Source organism: Nothoprocta perdicaria, unplaced genomic scaffold, assembly GCF_003342845.1.
Source record: "Nothoprocta perdicaria isolate Ctin4 unplaced genomic scaffold, notPer1 scaffold_452, whole genome shotgun sequence".
In the NCBI taxonomy this organism is placed as follows: domain Eukaryota; kingdom Metazoa; phylum Chordata; class Aves; order Tinamiformes; family Tinamidae; genus Nothoprocta; species Nothoprocta perdicaria.
The window spans coordinates 102,622-106,986 of NW_020455702.1; positions in this window are offsets into that span (position 1 = coordinate 102,622).

Consider the following 4,365-nt stretch of genomic DNA (forward strand, 5'->3'; position numbering starts at 1 on the left):
TTTTTTTTTTTCCTTCTTTCAGTGCTTTGGGGTTGCCCCTACATGCTATTTTTCGGTGTAAAGAGACGGTTTGCTGGTCACTTATGGCAGAGGCTTACTCGGTGCCTCTAGCAAGAGGGGAGAGACAAAGGCCGGCGGTATGCACGGTAGGGATGATATATATCTGTAGAATAAGAGGCCTGTGTGTCACACTGTGTCCCTCACTGTATTTCGAGGCTGCCGCTGGTCCCTGGCTTTGATCCGATGTCAGCACTGGAAAGAAAATACACAAACACCAACGTATAGGAAAAATCCTTCTAAGAGGATTTAATTTTAATTTTATTTTATATATATATATACATGCCATTCGGTGGGAACAGCGTGATGGAGCCAATTGTAGCCAGCCACATTTTCTCTTTTTTTGCTCCAGGAAACTTCCAAAGAGGAACTTGTTCTCTATTTTCTCTATGAAACAAGAGAATGAGAGTTATTTTAAGGCGATACTTCTGTTGTGATTAGGGGAAAAGATAACCCAGGAGTTTTCCATCTTCTCCCTTTCCTATTGGGAATAGCCCTAGGGAAGACCTAGAAGTTTCTCCCAAGAGTAAATCTTTAGCGTCCTGGAGAAATCACGACTAGAGGCAGTTCCATCTTTGAAGTGCTTGAAGAGCAGGAGATGTTGCTTGGCTCCCCCTAACCCCTATCTCACTTCTCCATTTTTCGGTCAATAGGGACGGTTTGATGCATTTTCTTCAGAAAACCCATCCATTTGGGAAACTTGAGAAGCGTGATCAAGGTGTTGATAGGTGGCTGGGAAGCGGGTAGGAAGGTGGAAGGAAGGTGGTGACAAGGGATGGAGGAGCAGGCTGAGGACCCGCGAGATCTTACCCAGTTTGGCAAATATGAAGTCAGATTAAAATGAGCTGCCACAACCTGGAGTTTCCCCTCGGCAGGCATTGCTTGCATCCCATTCTCACCTCTGTGGGATGAGTTTGGGGGGCAAAGCCGCGTTTTGTGGGCAGTCTAGATGCTTCCCGCGTGCTGCCTCTTCCCCGTGTTCACGGTCACGGCCAGCGCGGCCAGGAACGTTTTTATTTACGAGCTGCAAAGGACGAAGATGACTCCTTTAAAATGCCTCCTTGGGCAAGGAAAAAAAAAAGTGTATATATATATATATAAAATATATGCGTCTGAACACATATATATATGCGTCTGGAGCACCCAGGAGCCTCTACTCTCATGCCACGGTCACCCTTTCCAAACGTCCCCTCTGCTTTCTCCTCTTTTTTCTTTTTCTTTCTTTTTCTTTTTTTTTTTTCCCTCCTTCTTCTCCTTCCTTTAACCTCGGGAATGTCACGATTTTCCCTTCAGTTGCTTTTTCAAATGAAAGACACCCCCCAACCACCACCCCATACCTCTTTCCTCATTGCTTATATGCGGGGATCGCTTTTTCTGCCCAGAGCAGGGCAGCGCCTCTTGCAATGTGTGCAATAAAGCCCGGGGTATGTTTTATAGAGATATATGTATATATATACACATCTGTGCTTCAATTGAACTATGTGCAATGAAATGAGGAAGGAAATGGGGAGGAATTCAGGTTATAGGGAAGCGGGCTTGGGATTTGGTTGTGGCTTTTGCTGGGAGAGGGTGCGTTTCCCGGGTTCCTGGCTCCCACTTGGCCCCTTGAAGCCCTGTAGTGTCCTAGGGGGACCCACAAAGCTTCAAGCTTTTTAATTCCTAGAGAAGGGACCAAAATCCACTCCGATTTGACTTAGCCTAATCCAGACCCGCTCACCCCCTTACTGTCAGCATCGTTGCAAGAAGCCACCGCTTGAGAAAAAAGTAGGAATTTGGGTGAATTGCAAAGAAATCTCAGCAATTCTGGGTTGTGCTTCAGTGCCAGCATCTCAAAAAGGAACAAAAAATCCATCTGTTTCCTTATCTTTGCCTCAATTCTCCGAGCACAAAAACTCTCCCTCCACCGAAACACGAAAGCCACCACACCAGCAGCACCACTGGGTTGTCCCGAGTCAATGGTGTGCTCAGAAATGTAAGGAAAATAATATTAAAAAAAAAAAACCCTACAATATATGCAATATGCTCTTTCAGATCGCTTTCCAAATGTTTTTCGGTGGAATTTCTGTTCGTCCTGTGTTTGGTCTCTGTGTACGCGGCCCCCGGTCTCCAGCTTGTCACCCCCTAGTCTAGTTGTTGAAATGCATCCTTTGCGCTATAGATCATATGTAATGTCTCTTACCTCAAGCTTTTATCTGTAGGGTCTATGCAAATGTCTGTTCTAGCACGTTCTGGCTTTCTATAGTCATGTAAAAAGTTGCTTCACAATGATAATGAATAACAATATTCATAAATAATGTATTATTATGTGATTTCTTGATAATAAATAAAATTGCCAAAACATTCGCTTGGTGATTTACTACCGACTAGTTGAAATTAGTATTAAGCAGCAAGGTTAATAAAAGAGTAATCCCAAATATATGGGCCAGCTTTGTCTTCTGTGCCGTATAGATCATCTTTCTGTTAAAAAAAAAAAAAAAAAAAAAAAAAAAGTATAAATCGCTTTGTAAAAGGAGGAAAATATCGCTCGCTGCGTGGCTCTAAATATAATTAGAGAAACCCTGGAGAAAGAAGAAGCACAAGTTAATTTCAAAATCGCGGTGTTAATGAGAATGTGTGTCTCACTAATTGGAGGGAAAATTCAACCGAAATACTTTATTTTAAAAAAAGCAGCAGCTCGGGACTGCTTGAACGGTGACTAATTGCGATTATTTTGTCTCTTCTGGGGCATATAAGAGAGGGATATTCCTTCGGAAGCAGATCCTCGCTCACACAGTCTTTATGGACATAGGGGAGATACTATATGGATGGATTTCCCTATAAGCACAAGAACTGGAGCAGTGTCAAGGATGTCTTGGATGTGACATTAAGACGACAATGAGATGCGAAAATGCAGCTCTTAAATTGGAAATACTTTGAGATGACTTTAGAATGCAGCACGTTGATGCTTATTGCTATGATTATGTTTATTAGAATTACCATCACGGCGTTTCTTCGCTATAAATTCCCCAGAAAATCATTTAACAGCAACACATCAACAGCAACACATGCACCACCACTCCCCCACCCACCCAAAAAAAAAGGACCAATTCATTTGAAATAAATTAGATGACGATTTCCTCAATCTCTCTCCAGGCGGATATTTATATATAAAGCACTATCTTTTTCTTTTTTATGTTATTTTTTCCCCAGCGGAGGTATCATCAAGCCTTTTGAAGATCTATGAGGAATTTTAATGAAAGAAATGTCAAAGGTAACTATCGTGCCTGGCTTGGCTGAACGGCCTTTTTCCCCCCCTTTTTTTTTTTTAATTTTTCCCCTAGACAAAGGCCGCATCCTGCCGCGATCCCAGGAGCTGGGAGCTCAGCGCATCCCTCTGCCTGGAGCTGAGTGGGACGCTTTACCTTGAGCTCAGCTAAAATTACTAGCATTATTTTTTTTTTTTTTTTTTTTTCTCCTGTGATAGAACCTAATTAAAGCCCTCAAGGCTAATTAATTGCCACCTTCCGCTATAATGTCCCTGCATCCTAAAGAAAGGCCTTGTGATGTTCACAAGGCAGGACAAGCCCTTGGAGCTAGAGGTCTTCCATGGACACAGATAGGAGAAAATTCATCCAGTCATACACTTTTACTTATTTATTTATTTTCCCCATAATTTACTTGATCTGTACAGGAGAGAAGGAAGGAGAAAGCTGGTATTATATAGAAATGGGCCACGATTCTGCCATCTTGCTCTTTTCCAGAAAATCCCAAAGATATTTAAGTTTCGGGACGCAAAGGAAATAGCAATAGTCACAGCCTGGGGGTATTGTGAGGCTTAAACATAAGTTTCTGTTAAAAAAAACCTTTTTCCCTCCTCTTTTGCTACAACCTTTGCTTTTCTTTATTATCATTATTATTTAATTACTAACTAATAGTATTTTATTTCAGAGGATAGCACATTCCTCTCCGTTTCCTCTCCTCTATCGAGCGAGTGGTTTGTCTTGTAGGCCTGTATCTTGTAAATGCAAACTCAAAGCAGATTTTTAGACATTTTCACTCATTTCTACGGAGCGGGGCATGTATGTGAGTGCATGCATGAGCCAATCTGGCATAACAAATAAATATAAAAAAGACTGCAGCAGGAATTATGTCTAACAAGTCTGAATTGCGGAGGGGGGACATAAATTGTATATATTGTAAGGCGGTTCACCTTGAACAGAAATAGTCGGATTTCAAAGACATTCAAACATTCACCAAAACATAGATAAAACTTATTTATTGCCAGCGAGTGGAGGGAACAAATTGTTGCTTCGCTATAAAAGTCTGTAT